The 19,125-nt window shown below is 38.9% G+C and overlaps 1 protein-coding gene across 2 annotated transcripts in view; it reads left to right on the forward strand.

Annotated features, from left to right (window-relative positions):
- The first annotated feature begins 262 nt into the window (after positions 1-262).
- Positions 263-19,125, forward strand: part of ESR1 (estrogen receptor 1) — a 336,920-nt gene continuing 318,057 nt past the window's right edge. For both annotated transcript variants that reach the window (XM_032485184.1, XM_032485181.1), the window contains exon 1: positions 263-489. The gene's annotated coding sequence lies outside the window, so the exon portion shown is untranslated. The remainder of the gene's footprint in view (positions 490-19,125) is intronic.

Genomic DNA, 19,125 nt, shown 5'->3' on the forward strand with positions numbered 1-19,125 from the left:
TCAGATGAACAAAATTTATGTGCCGAATCAGTGCTTTATTATTATTATTTTTCCTACTCAACATGCCTGTCTAGACTTCAGGCTTTCTTAGTAGTGAAGAGGAAATCAGCTGGATTACATCAAAAAATTTCAGGCAGATTAATAGATGACTTACACCCTTGTTAAACGTCTGTCTGGACTGAAGTGCTAAGAAAGTTAGAATCAGGCCTCACGTGGAGAAAGGCGGGCCACCCCCTCCTCTATTTTGTACGGGAGATTTTCCACTCCTAGTCAAATGGTGGTGCTAGTTCTTTATTTTTGAGTTACTGCATTTCCTAATTTCATGGTCATAACAGCCTCCTGTCTACTGCCTCAGAACGGATTTCACCAAAACTGAAAATAAAGCTCCATGCTCAGAAGCTCCCTAACGGCTCGAAAGGTTACTGTTCCTTTCCCTAGCCCATTCTATAGCATAAGAAGACAGTCTTTCAGTGCCATTCTTCTCTTCAAGTAGGTACTCCTGTTTCTTCTTCTCAATATCTGTCTATATTTTTTCTTTTTTGTGATATGTGTTACTATGGACAGGCAGGATGTAACTTTAGAGCTTCCCTCTCCTGTTCAAAGATGTTCCTTTTTCTCTTAATGTTCCAGGGATATTTTGCAAAGTTGCTGGCAAGTATTACTACGACGTTAAAATGTTACAGCTAAACTTGGTACGGCGAAAATTCACTTTTGGGATAATGTTCAGCTGAGTCAGAGGGCAACCCGACTACCCTTTTCCTAGTACAGCACTGACAAGCTGTCTGCCTGCCCCAGATAAGGCATTTTTATTTGCTCCAGCTCTCGCTAGGAGGTTCTGTATTATTGAAACGTGTCAGAATTGAAAAAGTGATTAATTGGACTGATCACAGGCTTGCATGAACGCGCTACCTGTTTTCTTAATCTTGGGTGCCGTAACTTATGGGAGTTGGAACTAAGCAATCTGAATAAGCCATTATTTGTTTCCCGAAGGCAGTCAAGTTTTCTGAAAAGCTACGCCATCTAGCAATCCCGAAGTGAGCCACCCTGTCTTTAAATTACCCTGGGATTTTAGGCAAATGCTTTTGGGTCCTGCTGCCTCAGTTTGCTCTCCTGTGAAAAACTCCCAGTCGCCTTTTGCAGCAGGCTGGCGTGCACACCTCCCTTCATAAGCCGTGTGCTACTCGAGTAATGATGTGGCAGTCACAAAAGACAGGGCAGGATACTTTCATTTTGGTTAGAGGAATGCCCCATGTTTCAGGAAATGTGCGTTAAGTTCTAAGTTTCGTGCTTTGTCATGAGGGTAACCGGTTTTTGCTCTCACAGACATGCCCGTAGAAGCCAACGTGATTTTTAAAAAAAATCTTAATGTAAGGATTGGGCTTTATCAGGACTTAGGATCATCGCACTGACTCCTGTTCAAAGGTGCCAGATTTCTCTTGGATTTCTGGGCCAGATCTAAGAGACTTGCAGAGCAACTCCAAGCATAAGGTTGCTGGGAAACTCATCTGGTTTTGAATGCGATATATACATCACATATATCACATACATGATATATATTAATGTTGAGAGTGAACTTCTGAATGTAAGGTAGAAGTATTTGAATTTTATCATGCGCCGAGAGACAAAAGAAATTAAATTTGATGGGAACTTCTGAGATCTAGGCTCATTCAGAGCCCATTTCTACCCTATTCCTTTCTGTTTCTCAAAAGCAAATGCTCCAATTTTGTTAATATTCCACAGAGATGGCCCGCTAGGCTTTAACATACATGGCTATAATATTCCAGAGATTAGATATAATACTGTAAAGGGTGTTGGATAAGAAATTAGGAATAAAAATAATATAACTATCAGAGCCAACATGTAGGAGAGAAAAGCAAAATTTTGAAAATGAATGTAAGGGTCATCTTTCCTGGCAGGATATTTTTCTTAGACCCTTGAGATATGTGGTTTGTTTTGTGGACCTGCCAGTCAAGGAGAGGGATAAAGCACATGTGTCTCAAACTTACAGCAATAACAAGGTCTAAAAATTGTCTTTATTTCAATAAACTTTGTATTTTTCATTCACTTTAGGATTTAGAACTAGCTAAACACCCACTCTAAACCTCTGTACAGTATAAATATTTACCCTGTGTGTCTGGTCAACATTTTTACGTGGTCTTCTGTGGCTTCTCCGAGTATTTGTCCATTTCATTTGGTCCAGTCAGTCAGAACAACTGGTGGGGCTGAGGGCCCAGTGGTTAGGCTTCTGTTTGCCAGAAACAGAGAACAGCTCTGGTTCATGGCTGCAGATTGGCTGCAAAGATTAATAGCAAGAATAAGAGTGACCCGGCTCTGAGCAGACAGTCCACATTGTTTGTAAAATATTCATAGCATGTTTCCTCGGTAGTAGCTGAGAAATTGTCCTGTGCATCCATCTCCATCCGGGCTGCGTCTCTGTCCTTAATGCCCAAGTGAAGCTTCCTGCATAGGGAGTAATAAAGTGCTATTTTTAGAGGCAGGTAGTTAACTGGAGGCTTTCAATAAAGGTGATAGTGAGGATGGTGAGCTTGCCTTTCGGGCAACATCTCAGTAGGCTTCTTCTGGATCATTCCCACTGGACCCCAGCAAAACCTTGCCCATCAGTGAGTTTATGGTTCTTTCTAAGGAGTGTAACATTTTTTCTCTTCCATGAGGAGGCTTGCATTATTCATTCACCCCTAAAAATTGCTGGGGAGCACCTGCTTCTGCTCAGGTCTCCCCTAACAGTAACTCTCTGGTGAGGATACAGACATTCAGCAGTTCAACTCAAATCCACAGGAGATGGCTGAGTCCAAGCCATAGGTCCCACTACATTCTAGTTGTGTGACTTCACCTCTGGCCTCAAATCCTTCATCTGCTAAGTAAATCAGAGTGGCCACTGGACATTACTGTGTGGAATACATGAGGTCAAACCACTTAGTAAACCACTTGCGGTCTTCCCACATTAGAAACTCAGCAGGATGAAGTCATTTTTATCCCAAGCCTAGTCCAGTGCCTGATAATAACTGTTGGGGGAATAAATACCCAGACCTCATGGTCAGCATTGCAGCTACTAGGAGTTTGCATCCATCGGCCCATATCTGGGAACTTGACCTGAAAAAATGGCAGCAGATGCAGCCAGCTGAGCATGCCGCCTGTTGACATGCTGCTGCTTCTGTAGTGAGTGTAAGTGTTGGAGGAGACCGTGCAGAAACCTCCAGCATCCTACCCGCCATCATTCCTCTTCTTTGTGCCTATAAAGCACAGTCACATCCATTCATGATGAGAAAGTAGTGAAGAAAGTGGGCAAATTCTTGCTGAGAGGAGTATGTAAAAAACTTGTTACAAGTGCTTCATGCGTTCATTTTGCTGCCAAAAGAAGCGTTTTGCTTGGTAATTGGGGTGAGGCCTGAGTCTATGCACACGTGGAATTGTATGCTGACTTCTCATTCAATGTGATGCCAAAGGCCTGGGATGATCGCTGCCTCTCTGGCTCCATAGCAAATAGTTAATGCCCGTGGGGTCGTAGAAAACAGCAATTATATTAGCACCTAACATCTAGGGAGCTCTTACTTTGTCCCATGCTTTTTATAGGCCTGGTCACATTTAATCCTTACAACCACCCCATGTGGTAAACAATATTATGATTCCATTTTTAAAACTGAGGACACTAAGGCTTTGCAAAATTAGGTAATGTGTTCAATGTTAGACAGCTTTATAAATGACAGTTCTAAGACCTGAAGATAAGCTTATCTGTTTCCAAAGCCCATGCTTGATACAATATTCATTTCTAAAGTTTTTGATCAATATGATTCTTGCCTTGAAGAAGTAAGCTGAGCATCTAGGGCTTGTAAGAGGTAATACTATACCCTCTCCAGGCCTCAGTATCTTCATCTGTAGAAGGGGAATAATGATATCTGACTTAATGGAAGTTTTATAGCTGTGCACGAGGATGAAATTAAATACTGTAAGTGCAAGAGCTTTGTAAAAAGTTCAGTTTTGTGAAATACAAGTCTTTATATGGAATGCTTAAATGATTACTTAGTTACATGTAAAATCTCATTACCACGCGCCTGAGAGTGGCCCTGGTGTGGTGCTCTGAAGTGGGTATGAGAGGCGGGTCGACTGATGCTCTAAAGACTTGAGAGCATGTGCAGTGGTGGACTCTGTGGGTGGAGAGTCTTGGCCCCGGGCAGGTGGCAAAGCTTGTAAATACCGCCGGCAGAATGGGTGGGGCTTTGGCGGGAGAGTGGTGGATAGGCCCAGAGCCAGCTGCTTCCCTCTCTGAGTAATCCTCTCCCTGGGGCATCCCTGCCGACTTCGGGATGCTCTCTAACTCCTCTGAGAAGATGGCCAGGAGCAGCCCTGGCCATTGAGTTGTGAAAAACCGCAAAGACTGGTTCAGCTGCGCCCCTGGAGCTTCATTTTCCTAACCCCGGCCTCCAGCAGGCTCATCTGGCTTCACTCTTCTATTAATAGCGTCACTAACTCTCCATTCTTTGAGGCTTCCTGCTAAGAAGGAACACAAACGGGGCACCGTCTTGCCAGGTCCCCTTTTTCACTGACTTAAAGTTCCCTTGCGGGAACTAGCAGTCACACAAGGGAAGAGACAGGTCCCAACAGAGTGACAGTCCTAGGGAAACTGGGGAGCCTAAGACTCGCTCAGTCTGTGTGGTCACGGCGCCCGCTCTGCTCCCTGCCCTTTGCTGGGTAGTAGATTGCACTGCGTTTTTGGCACTTCTTCGTCCTCCGATCTCATCAACCTGTCCTCTTGCCAAAGGGCTAGCAGCTGAGCTCTCTAAACACAGCTCTTCCCCTAGTTGGTTCAAAAGGAGCCCTTAAGCCCTTCTGCCAACGGATAATCTGCATTTCTGAGATCCTTCCTCCCTCTGCTGTTCATAGAAATGGTCTCAGTGGGACATTTCGATAAAGTCATGGAGAAATCCACGAGAAATTCTGAGTTGATCTCGCAACAAACATTTGTCTTTTGTCCTCTCATTTTTATTTACTATAGCCTATCATTTGTCCGGATTCCTTTCCTTAAAACCATGTACAGTAAAGTAATAAAGATGATCACATCACATATAATAATCCCTTTTAATCTATTTCACTTTAAAACTATGTGACAAATACAGATACAAATTTCTTTTATTTTTGACACGGGATTTTGAAAATTCTACTTGCATCAAGTTTTACTAAAGGATATTGAGAGATGAGGGTTACCCGGAATCCAGTATAGTTCAACTTGACACAGACTGTTACACTTCCCCCCCTAATTTTATTTAAGGAATGAGTAATATTTACAAAGGCCCTGCTGTGGTTTATTAAGTTCTGTCCCAGAGTCTCTGCTCCCAACCAGACTGAAAGTCCCTAAGTGCAAAGTTGGGCTTTGTTCCGGCTTCACTCCAGGGTCTTGGGAGGTGCTGGGATACACTGTGTGTTCGGTGCATAATTGTGTTCAGTAGAGCCTGACACATTCCGTGATCCCCAGGCATTCACTATCCATTATGGTCGGCAAGGCACATGATAGGACGTATGACTGATTATTACTGTAATATGTACTGTAGACCATAATATCACACAATATAATGCAGAGGAACAGAACATGATGAGTGCTTTATGAGAGGTCAGCACTGTGATAGGAGGCAAAGAGAGGGGAAATTATTTCTGGATGGAGGATGCTGCAGGAAAGGGACAAGAGATAGTTAGTGATGGTTTCATGTATGAAGTGACATTTTCCCACGGCTTTAAAGGATGAGTTGTGTTTACACAGGAAGATTTAAGAAAGGGAAGAGCATAAGCAAAGACACGGGGATAAAGGATTTAGGGAACCATTAGCCAGTCTGATAGGAACATGGGTGCAAAAAGAGTGCAGGGGGGGTGTGTGTGAGATGATTTAGAAATGGAGAGGTGAGTGTCCTATCTTTGGACTCATGGCCTAGGCCTTAAAGATTTTGGAGTTGGGTTGGAATGGATGAAAACTTAACCTGAGGAAAACACTGTGTAGATTGAAGTTTTCAGATGCAGAGTGAGCACATCAGTTTGGAGGTGATTGGAATAGCTCAAGAGGGGCCTGATAGAATTTTAAAAATCTTTTGGGACTTGCCTTTATGAAATCATGGTTGTTTATGGTTGTAAAGAATACTTTTGTTCCCAAAGTGACTAATGGAGGAAGAAGTAGGTTGGGAGTCAAAAGATATTACTTTGCCTCTAATGCACTGAGTAACCTTAGCAAACAAGTTGCATGCTCAGGGTTCTGTTTTCCCAGCTTCAAAATGGGCATAACTACCAACCACTCATTAAAGATTCTACTAGTGATACAGTGAGGTCTAATTGATGGGACTTTGAAAAGTTATGTATATGTGTTATTCATATTTGCATAAAATGCTATTAACTTGGAATATTTATCTAGTAAAATTATTTTATTTGGACAAAATACAGATTTAGAAGAGAATAGTTCATATTTCTATTTGATTAGATTAAGGTTATTATAGTTTGTTTATAATTATTAATTAAGTACTTAATATGAGGTACTGAACAAATCTTTTGGGGGCAGTAGGTAATTAGGTTTATTAATTTATTTATTTTTAGTGGAATTACTGGGGATTGAACCCAGGACCTCATGCATGCTAAGCATGCACTGTACCACTGAGCTCTACCCTCCCCATCCCTGAACAGCTCTTTTTAAAGAACAAATCTTTTTGTAAGAACACTTAACATGAGATCTACTCTCTTAACAGATTTTAAATTTGTACAACATTATTTTTGACTATAGGTACAATGTTGTACAGTAGATTTCTAGAGTTTACTTAACTGAAACTTTATGTCTGTTGATTACTAACTCCCATTTCCTCCTCTCTTGAGCCCGTGGTAACCACCATGCCAGTCTTTGATGTTATAAATTTGACTGTTTTAAATACCTCATATAAGTAGAATCATGCAGCATTTGTGTTTCTGTGACTGGCTTATTTCACTTAGCATAATGTCCTTCAGGTTCAGTCATATTGTCACATATTGCAGAACTGACTCTTTTTGAAGGCTGAATAGTATTCCAGTGTATGTACATACCACATTTTCTTTATCCATTTATCTTTTTAAAAAATTGAATTATAGTTGATTTACAATGTTGTGTTAGTTTCTGGTGTCCAAAGAAGTGATTCAGTTATATATATATACTTTTTCATATTCTTTTCCATTGTAGTTTATTACAAGATATTGAATATAGTTCCCTGTGCTATACAGTAGGATATTGTTGTTTATCTATTTTATAATAGTAGTTTGTATCTGCTAATACCAAACTCCTAATATCCCTCCCCCCTCTCCCCTTTCCCCTTAGGTAGCCATACATTTGTTTTCTGTATCCATTTATCTCTGGATGGGCATTTACACTGTTTCACATCAAACAGACTATTTTGAATAGGGCTGCAATGAACATGGGAGTGCTAATATCTCTTCCAGATTCTGATTTCAATTCTTTTGGATGTATACCTAGAAATGGGATTGCTGGGTCATCTGGTAGTCCTGCTGTTACTTTTTAAGATCCTCCATACTGTTTTCCTTAGCAACTGCACCATTTTGAAATCCTACCAACTGTGTGCATGGGTTTCAATTTCTCCACACTCTCACCAATACTTGTTATCTTTTGTGTTTTTGATAATAACCATCTTTACAGGTATGAGTGATATCTCATTGTGGTTTTGATTTGTATTTCTCTGGTGATTAGTGATGGTGAACATTTTTTCATATACCTGTTGGCCATTTGTATGTCTTCTTTGGAGAAATGTCTACTCAAGTTCTTAGTCCATTTTAAAATTGGATTATTCATCATTCTGTTATTGAATTGTATGAGTTCCTTATGTATTTTGTGGATTAATCCTTTCCCAGATAAACAGTTTTCACACATTTTCTTCCATTTTGTAGGTTGTCTTTTCAATCTGTTGATTACTTCCTGTGCAGACACTTTTTAGTTTGATGTAGTTCCACCAATGTCTTGAGACAGTCCCCCTATGTTTTCTTCTAGGAGTTTTACAGCTTCAGGTCTTATATTTAAGTCTTTCATCCACACTGGGTTGATTTTTGTATACTGTGTAAAACAGTATCCATGTAGACATCCAGTTTCCCCAACACCACTTATTGAAGAAATGATACTTTTCCCATGGTGTACTCTTAGCACCCTTGTTGAAGATCAATCAACTGTATATGTGTGGATTTATTTAGGGCTGTATATTCTATTTTACTGGTTTATATGTCTGTCTTTATGCCAGTACCATACTGTTTTGATGACTGTAACTTCATTATATTTTTTGAAACCAGAAAGTGTTATGCCTCCAGTTTTGTTTGAACAAGTCTGATTTTGAGGCCCCATTTCCCCAGTCAATTGAATTAAGCCTTTGGACTAGGGGAGCTCTATGGTCCCTGGGACCATACCATTTTATGACTCTGTAGTTCTTGCTTTCAGCAATTTCCACTTACAGCAGTGAGTTGAGATACTAATATAAGTACAACCAAACCTATGGGCATCTATGCTGGGAACAAAAGACAGACATGTCATCATTCCATTGATTTAGGACTCAAGTTGGAAAAAGAAGACTCTGATGTCTCTTGCAGCTGCCTGAAGTGCTTTATGCTTATGGGGACAGGGGCACTGAATCTAGTGGTTTGAGGATGAAAGGAAGGGTTCAGATTGTGCTTTCTCTTTCCTCTTTTTCTCTTCTCTTCTAAGGGGAAATAAAAGACAAGGATGCCAATTAAAAAAAAAATTAAAGGCAAAGACTTATCAAGGAGTAGGGGTTTGGATGGGGGGAGGCCAAGCACACTAAATAAGTTAATTTCAGTTGCAATAAATCTCAAGTGATGATACTACACTCCTGAGAATGTTCCTTGGTAGACAATGCCTGGGCACTGTGTTTTAAGCAGAAAATTACAAGGACAGGGTGTCATTGTAACATTCAGCGTGAAGAACAGTGCTCACGTTGGTTTGTTGGTCTATTCCTTCAGATTATTTAGGCTTCACAAATCAAGCAAAGAGGTACTTCAAATCTAGATTGTGAAGGAAAGGATTCATAGAAGAAGTTGTTTTCTAGGAAAGGAAAAAGCAGAAAGCAAAGGTCTCCTGCTTGCTATGGCATTCATGTTGCATTAGCAATATTAATACAGTTGAGTATTAATCATTTAGAACAGTTCACAAATTATTCATGTTCGGACAATGCAGGGTCCTTGCTTCACGTCCTTCTCACCATCTGGATTCTATCCATTTTACTCCTCCCTTAGCACTTGGAATAGAAGCGAAATTTAAGTGGGCCAATTTTCTACTTGTTAGCAGCCATGGTAATATGTTCAGTAGGGAAAGTGGTTTATACTGTTAAATGGAAGAAAGGTTTTGGATTGTTTAAGGTTTTAATTTGTTGATGGGATTTCTAGGATCCACTACTATCAGTATTTGAAAATTGAGCAGACTAGACAAGTTTGGAGATTTATGCAAGTGTAGCTAACAAGGGCTGTACTTAAATTTCTTATCCAGCTCTTTAGTTCTAAATTTATTGCCAATTTTGTTTATCAAACTTATTCTCAGAGGAGTGGTATTTGCTGTGGCCACAAGGAAACATCTGTGGGCTTAAACCTTAGAGGCAGATAGCCAGTTAGAGCATTTGGCATTTAAGGCTTAGCTTGTAGAAGAGAAAAATTAATCAAGGCAACCCTTAAAAATATTGAGAAGGCAACTAAAAAAAAAGTCTTATCACTGACAAACTGAAGTATTGAGTTCATGTTAATTAAGAAATGTCAGAATTTATAATGAATCAACAAGGAGTGTCACATTATGGCAAATTTGGAAGCTGATGTCAATCTTTCCTGCCAGGATTTATGGTAGATTATATAATGGAATCCTGGGCTCTAAGAGATCAAAGGAAAATGCTGGCTCTGTCTTCATCCATTCTCTTAGGTCAAGCCTACCCAGCAAGAAGCCAAGTGGAGAGTTGAGCAATTATCTGAAGTGGGCAGTAGAGATGGCCAAAACCAGATAATACACAACCAGAAAGTCACCATGGAGGGAAAATGTGGACTGAAAATAGAAGGGACAGGGGTAAAATGTCATACAGTTTGGTCAGTGTCCACAGTTCAAGTTCACTGGATAACAGCCAATTCCTGGCTTTGTGTAATTATTTAGAACAAGTCTAAAAGACTAGGGTTAAAAAAAAGCTGAGCTCATTACCAAGGTTGTTGTATGTTTGTGCAAAATTTCTCTGTATCTGTTATTGCCTGTGACATGTCTAATTCTGAGTATTTCCAAGGATCACACTTTGCTTTTTTAGATTAGTGCATCAAAGTGATTGAGGAAGCCCATATAATCTATAGTCTTATGTGGAGAAAATTTTTCTTTCATCGATTAATTAAACTTTTCCTCTCATAGCAGATGCTTATGAATTTTCCATTGAAAACTCTGATTGTCTCTTCATTATTTTCTCATGAAGAAATTTCATGAAGCAATTTCTGTATCCCCCTGATTTTACTAGAACATACCAAGGGAGTGTACAAGCCCGTTGGAATAGGCTTTGCATTACCTTTGCTTAAAAAGTGAAAAAACAAAACTACCAAACTCTCAGATAAATGTGTTTTTTTTTCCTTTTATTTGGTATGGAAACCATAAACTACTTACTCTGAGCAGATGTTTCCTAGACCTGAAATACAGTTATCAGTCCTTGGCCCCTGTAAATCTGTCATTGTTTACCTGCTAATCCTGAAGGCTCCTTAATTCAACGTTAAAACTCCATTTGTTTCTGTTTTTTTTTTAATTGAGAAAAAGTTCGTAAATTAGATTCCCTGCTGCTTGGAGTTAAAAAAAAAAGTCAGGCTACTATTCCAAATAGAAAAACAAAGAAGTTAAACAAGTATTTTTTTCACTCAATCATGTCTTGTACATTCAAAGCTATTATATATAGCATTTTAAAAACAAAAGAAAAAAATAATCTGGGCCCTTTTCTTTTCAATTGCACAGGCTGACGTTTGAAATTCACAGTGAAAATTGCCTGTGGAATATTCCTGAAGTACTCTAAGGGAGCCTATTAGAATATCATATAATAAACTAAAAATTCGAGGAGAATTTCACATACCAGTACAGATTAAGAAAGTTGTTTTATAAATAATAGGAGAAAGGTGTGTATAAGTGGCATTGCTAAATTCCTCACTTGCTCTGTGCGGTGACTGCCTTTCCCATCACATTGCAATGTCTGACTCTCTGTGGAAAGCGCATACCGCACGGCCACATCAGGGGCAACTCTGCTGTTCAACGTGCGTTCGGGGAGACTGTGGGCCAGGACTTCTTTTCTCTAATGGCAAAATTGATCCACAGACATGGAAGTCATCCTATGGACCCGAGTTGATGTACTGGATGGTGGTCTATGCATTCTGCATAAATGCTTGTTAATGGTGCCAATGGTAAATGGCTTCAGCTTTATGTAGCTTTGTGAAATAATATTATTGAGGAATTTGAGTTGAACGGACAAGTGTAACATTGTTTCACCAGGGCCCACTGATAAGTGAGACTGCCTTTATCTTCAACCACCTTGCTTCCTTTAAGTGAAGAATCACACCAGCTTTAATTATGGTAATCTTTAGAAACCCCCCATACTACCCTCCCCTCCCTGTTAAAGACAGAATGAAGAAGCAAACTAGAAGGACTTAAGCACAAAAACTGCTCATTGTCCGGGATGGCAGTACCAAATCTCAGCACAGCTCTTTGCGAAAGGATGTAGATATTAATCTGAATTTGGAATCACCACTGAGATATGTGTGAACATATTAGTTTCCTTTCTTTGTCTCCTGACTTCTTCCAGGAATACATAGGACCTAATTTGACCATTCAGTTTGGAGAAGGATTTTTCATCTGATTTCTTTGACTATCAACTATGTATTGCCAAGGACTGAGGAGTACACCAGACAACTGATGAACACTTGGAACACTTCATGTGTGTTTCTTGGTTGAGGTAAAGAATGCAATTTACGAGCTACTACCACTTAAAACATCCTCTGCATACACTGTGTGGTCGAAATTTCTTTACATGTTATCAGGGATGTTAACAGATTTATCTACAATGTGCAACAGTCCACTCTACAGAAAACCCAAACTTTTTTTTTAAAGCTCTTTTATTTCATTCTTTTTCCCTTCAGAGCTTTCCCATAACTGCTAGCAAGTAAAAACATTTCCTGATTTGAATTTCACAACCTCCTTCTTCTTTTGCCAGTTGTATGGTGCTAATAAGAAGCCAAATGTGTGTGTGTTTAACTTAACTAAAATAGGAGAACATTTTTAGATTATAGCCTTTGTATATATATTCAGTTACCTACCTAAAAATAGAAACACAGTTCTTACATTCTCAACCAGTGACAGATATTTCTATTTAATTTAATTATTCGAAGTGGCGAGTGGTAGTTTCGTAAGGGAAAAATAAAGCCTACTGGATGGACGAGAGGCCATTTCACATGTATTTGTGATCACTAAGTAATCACATTGGTTTTTATTTGAAGTTTAAGAGAAAATAACTTACTGACTTTCATGTCCATTTCTCATTTTCTCCATAAATCATTTCTAAATTAGTTAACAAACCTCTTGAAAGGCTGTGCATACATTAACAATAACAGTACAAGTGATCACCATTGCCTCAAAGCCAATTTGCTATTTATTTAGCAGTTTTGAGAATCCAGGGCCAGGCATGTGACATAAAAGTTTAAAATCCCCTCTGGTTTGTAAATACCATGCTATTCTTCAAAATGTTCAAAAGCACAGGAAGTCTGAGCCAACTGAGTAATACTGTAAGGTTTATTTTTATGTCATCTACCCAAGTGACAAGTGAGGGCTAGAGATGCCAGTGGATTAAACCTGAATTCTCTAAGGACCAAACTGGCACATATGGCTCAGTGTGGTAACTTCCTCATTGTAGAGCTGGCCTGTTTCAGTGAAGCATTTCAGGAAAATTTTCCGTTGGCCCTTCCCTACCCTGCTATATAGGAAGTGAAGATTTCTAGGAGAAGACTTTACTTAGTATCTAACTGAAATGTTAAATAGCATCACCAATTCCAGGCTTGGCCTCTGTCCTCAAAAGTCCAGTGGGACTGGTCGGGCCAGTCTTCCTAGGTTGGAGGTGCGCAATTGCTCCTGGGCTCATGGAACCTGCAGGACCTCGTCTGCAAGGGCATGGCTGACTGCCGGCTATTGAGAAGCGTCGCAGAACTTCCTCTGGCTTAGGCGTTTTAGACAGCGAGAGTTCTAATCCTTGTAGTAAGAGTCTGAGCAGCTGTGAATGATCTTGTGGATCAGAGAGCTACGACCTGGTGACTTGCCGGGGCTCCTTACTTCCAAGGAGGCAGTGCTTGCAGCGGTTTGCCAGCTCAGTGCAGACAGCTGGTTTGGAGAACAAGGGGAAAGACAGTGAAGAAAGAGGAAGGAAGGAAAAGGTTTTTAACCAAAAGATAGTCCTCTACCCAGCTGGGGCCGAAGAAAGTAGAACCAGTGCAAACTACTGGGAGTTTGGGTCCCACACAGTTTCCAACATGTGATTCAACAAGGCAATTCAACACGCAATTCAACAATTTTCTCAATTTTTGTCTTTCTACACACTTCTCAGTCTCTGAGTGGTCTCCAATTTCCCTTCCTGCTCTGAGGTCCTGGATCAGAAGTTGATTATCCTGGAAAGGCCTGAGGTTATGCTGTGGCTGGGACTTTGAAAGAGAGCTCAAACAAAACCATTGGGATTCCAGATGTCAGTGAACTTGGGGCTGCTTGTGCATTTGTTTGAATAACTGTGTCACTTGGGCAGCAACACTAAAATCACCCCTCCACCCATTTTTCTTGCCTCTCCATTTATAAACAACATATAACATCAGTGTTTCTCCCACTCCCAAAGGCATTTGGCTCTATGAATACTAAAAATTGGCCTAAATGATTCTAAGGGCTAAAGAATAAAATACATAAAGTATGTTTAGTAGATTAGCATGGCGCCCACATGTGGGGTTTCCTGCCATCAATTTTTTTCTTTTTAAGATCCAACTCTCCAGTTTATTATTTATTTATTTATTTATTTACATTTTTTGGGTGGAGGGAGGTAATTATGTTTGTTTGTTTGCTTATTTATTTATTTAATGGAGGTACTAGGGATTGAACCCAGGACCTCGTACATGCTAAGCATACACTCTACCACTGAGCAATACCCTCCCCTGCAACTCTCCAGTTTAAGTAATCAATTATTTAAAGTCCCATTTCTTTCATTGTCTACTTTGCTCATTCCTGGAGTCAATCAAGTAATTAACATAATGATGGTAATCCTACCTTCCATGTATTGATCTCATTTTCTGCGACCATGGCGCTTTGCGCCTTAAAGAGAACAGCTTACTTAGTCATTACAACATTTCTAGGAGTGGGTATCATTATGCCCACTTTCTAGGGAGGTAAACCACGGCTTAGAGAAATCAAGTAATTTACTGAGGATCATCCAGTTGGTAAATGGTATAACACAATTTGAATTTAGGACAGTAACTCAAGATCTTGGCCATGGTAAATATGGGTTTTCAGATTATGTTTGTAGACAAAAGGCTTAGGTGCTGAAGGAAATACAGAAGCAGTATTAAAAAAAAAGTCTCTTCTCTTGAGAAACTTATAATCCACTGAAATGGGGAGCTCAAATTTCCACTGTGAAATACTTGTATCCCCATAGCCTGGAACAAATTCTTAGGATTTCGTGTTTACTGTTTAGAACTCAGCTACTCAAGTCAAGAACTCTGAGTGAAAGCCTTAACAGGCTTTGGGCGGTGACTTTTCTATTTTCATCACCCTAGGAGTACATTCCTCTGCCCATAAATGACACTTAATAGAGTTGACTGATTATATCTGGATGAATTTTAGTTAGCAAAAAGAACAGGTGAGGGTTGGTTGACCAGTATCTTTGTTTACCAAATTCAATCCATGTTCTGATTTCTCTCCCACTGGTGAAACTGTTTCATCAGACTTGATCTCTAGAGAAGTGAAGGGGTCCTTTGACCAGTAAATCAATGCCATACCATCAGGCTTGCTTTGCTAATTAAGTCTGAAATAGATTAATGGTAAACATTATTTTCGGGTCCACTGGGCACATACGAACTAAAGATGGCCCGAGATGACTTGGGTGTATAAAGACTGGCAGAGGGAAGGATAATCCACAAAACTGGTAATTCACACATGAATAATCAAGAACTGAATACAATATAACAATATGTGTTCATTTCCACTAATAAACAAGCTACCATTATCCTCTCTTCACTCTCCATTTGGGTCAAATTACTTCTCTGCTGTATTTCCATTCTTACTGGTACCAATTTGCTGTGATTTCTCCTAGTTTTGACTCTATCTTTTGGCTTTAATCTTGTCTCTAAGTAAATTGCAACCCAGTAAATATACTCTAGTATTTTTTATTGTAATTCCTTCTTTTATGCCAGGTGCCAAGAGAAGGGAGTTTGGTTATTAATTTATCTGTCTGAATATGTATCAACAGGAATCCTAATTCACACTTTGATTATGGTTGTTTGAGCCTAAAAGATTCAATTTGGTTCATTTAATTTATCTTGGCTTGTCTACATAACAGTGCTACACAGCTAATTATAGTAGTTTTCCTGTCATATTGTTGACCTGATGCATAGTAGCAAATAAGATGGACCAGAATTTTCTATCCAGTCTGAAGCTATACGTATACAATAACAATATATTCTCATAATATTCTCTAAGGAAATCCTAGTCATCTGGAAGTTTGGTTTCCATGATGCCAAAGAGAGTCTTCAGGAGCCAGAATCAGCTGAGGACACGCACACATGTATCCACGTCTACATTTTCATCCCATTACAACATGCAGCCATTGGTTGGGCTCCTATTTAAATAACAGAGTTATTGCCCATCAAAATGTAAATAATGTTTTGTTATTAGTTGAACACTGAAAAGCCTTCCAGGATAGTTTTGTGAGTTTTATTCAGCACAAGGTAGAACACACTTCTTCCAGTTGCTTTGGTGACTGGAGAGATTGTGCTTTAAAGAAATCCACCCATGTTTCTGTTGCTCTTTCTTTAATCCCACAGGATCTTGGGAGCAAGGTGTAGCCAGGAATCCCTTGTTTTGTTAACCAGGAAGCAAAAGTCCTCCCGAGGGATGGGTAAGAAGGAATGTGGAGGGGAGAAGCATGCCTCAGAGGGTTGCTGTTTATCTTGCTGGCCTGTCAAATTCTCTAGGGAAGATTTTCTGGGCTAAGAACAACGCTTACTGGCTGTCATTGCCGTGCCGTGAAAACTCACCAATCCCTTCAATGAAGGCTTGTTTGTCTGAACACCAGTGCCTTGGCCTTGCGTTTCAGCTGAAATCCTTTCTACCCAGGGGGAATACCAAGGGAGGAAATGGAAGGGGCATTTCCAATTTTGAAACCTCAGATCAAACTAGAGATATCTGCCCTAACTGGTAATCTGAAGAAATAAGTTATGAATATTGTTCAGCAGAGATAATATAAAAAGGAGCTTTGCTGGTTTTCATAGGAAGGCTTTCTGTGTAGCCTCTCTGAGACCTGGCTACCTGAGTGATTTATCCTCGAAACTCGAGGATTTGTAGTATCTGGGGCTTAGATGATCCTGGGGGACAGGTTGTCAATCTAGGGAACTCTGGGCTTTGACTTTTTCCAGGCGATGTTGACACAGGTTGAGTTTGCTGAGAGCCTTGGCACTACTTTCCAGTGCTGAAGGAGCCCTGCAGGAAGGCTATGCTTCTGAACACAGAATTGTCTAGAAGTGCCATTTTTCATTTTTAGATCAGTTCATCACCTTTCTTATGCTTTCATTTAAAATAATTCTTGTGTTTTGCATATTGTAGAATGCATGGTAATTTTAACATGCTTTGAAAAGAGAATAGAATAAAGATGTAAATAAAAATTACCTACATACTGACCAGCCATAGATAATCACTAACAATATTTTACTGTATTTTCTTATAGTCTTTCACTTAGTATGTATGTATATATGCATATCTATTTATTTGTATATATTTGTATATTAAATAAAAATGTAAAACACCCCCTCAGTGTACTGTTAACAAAAACCCAAAATACAGCACAAATTCCATTTGTAAAACACATACATATATACATATACATGTACATTTACAATGTACTTTACAAATTGAAATTATGTTGCACCTTGGGTTTCCATTAACATTGTATTGTATAGTATTTACGTATAGTGTATATACATAATATATATACATAATATACATACATATGTATACACACATAGACACACGTGTGTATTTTGCAAATTGAAATTATACTGTATCTTGTAGAATTTATTTAATTACTTGAATGTTTTAACAAGCATTTTTGTCCACATCTCTGTTTCTTTTCTTAAAAATAATCCCTAAAAGTGGAAATACAGTGTCAAAAGGCAAAGCTACATTTAAGGTTCTTGAGGGGGTACGCCAGATTTTATTTCCTTTTGAAACATTATTCTATTGCAGAACGCTCTTAAAAGAGTCCAAGCAAAAATTGTCTTAATCTTATCTAGAAATCAAATTATTCTTTTATTTGGCCTTGTCACCTCTGGTCCTCGTCCATGTCTTTTTTGTCTTTCTCATTCCCTTCTTCCTTTCCTTTTGCTTTGCCTGTACCTCTTCAGAGAAACCAATGAACACAGCTTGATGTATTCCTCTACTCCTTTCTCCAGGGTCACACAACCCTGTGATATACACTGAAATGATATACAGGGGAGTGGTCCCTATTTATCTTAGACTATGGGGTCAGGCTATGTACACAGTATATGCCTCTGTGTGTGTGTGTGTGTGTGTGTGTGTGTGTGTGTGTGTGTTACTTTGTGTCTTGGTTTTCTCACTTTGAAATATGTCTTGGAGATTCTGACAAAGATACCTTACTCTTTTCAATAGTTTTATGAGGTATGAATTTGCTAAAATCTATTCAGGTATTTTGGTATCAATGGACACTCTGTTGTGAATAGTTTCCAATACATAAAAAACATACTGTCACTGCCAATATTCGTAGACACATATTCTTAGCTATCGGCGGTTTTATTTTTATGGTCTAATTCCCAGAAGTAAAATTACTGGTTCAAAGGATATGTGTATTTTTAAATTTTAGTGGGTTTTCCCATATTATTTTCTAAAAATATTACAGCAAATCACATTCCCACTAGAAATGTTTGAGAATATAATTTTCCTCACATTTCCAGTAGCACTCCTATTTCTCCACTTTCTAATTTTTGCTAGTCTAATAAGTAAGCATTCTTAATTTAATTTCAGTTTTCTTGACTTGTATCTAATGAAGCTGAGCATCTGCTCACATTATTAGTGCTCCTTTGGATTTCCTTGTCTGTCAATTCCCTATGTGTACCCTTGGCCCCTACACAGTTGTTTTTTTCTTAGTAATTTTAAATACTCTTTGACTACTATAGTTTTTTGTCACATTAGTTGCTGTATCTTTCCCCATCAATAATTTGTTCTTTGATTTTATTTTTGTAATTTTCTTCCACAAAATTAAAAAAAATTTATAACATCACATCTATCTCTCTTCCTTTACAGAATCTGGATTGTCTGTCTTACTTTATTTAATTTTTAATTGAAGTATGGTCGATTTATAATGTTTCAGGTGTACAGCAAAGGGATTCAGTTGTACGTACTATGTCTATATATTCTTTTTCGGATTCTTTCCTATTATAGTTTATTACAAGATATTGAATATAGTTCCCTGTGCTATATGGTAGGACCTTGTTGTTTATCTATTTTATATATGATAGTTTGTGTCTGCTAATCCCAAACTCCTAATTTATCCCTCCCCTCCTACTCCTTTCCCCTTTCCCCTTTGGTAACCATAAGTTTGTTTTCTATGTCGGTGAGTCTATTTCTGATTTGTAAGTAAGTTCATTTGTATTATTTCTTAAAATTCCATATATAAGTGATATCATATGACACTTGTCTTTCTCTGTCTGACTTACTTCACTTAGTTTCATAACCTACAGGCCCATCCATGTTGCTGTGAATAACATTATTTCATTCTTTTTTATGGCTGAGTAGTATTTCTACCTATCTATCTATCTACCCCACAACTTTTTAATCCAATCATCTGC

The sequence above is a fragment of the Camelus ferus genome, chromosome 8 (genome assembly GCF_009834535.1).
Source record: "Camelus ferus isolate YT-003-E chromosome 8, BCGSAC_Cfer_1.0, whole genome shotgun sequence".
In the NCBI taxonomy this organism is placed as follows: Eukaryota; Metazoa; Chordata; class Mammalia; order Artiodactyla; family Camelidae; genus Camelus; species Camelus ferus.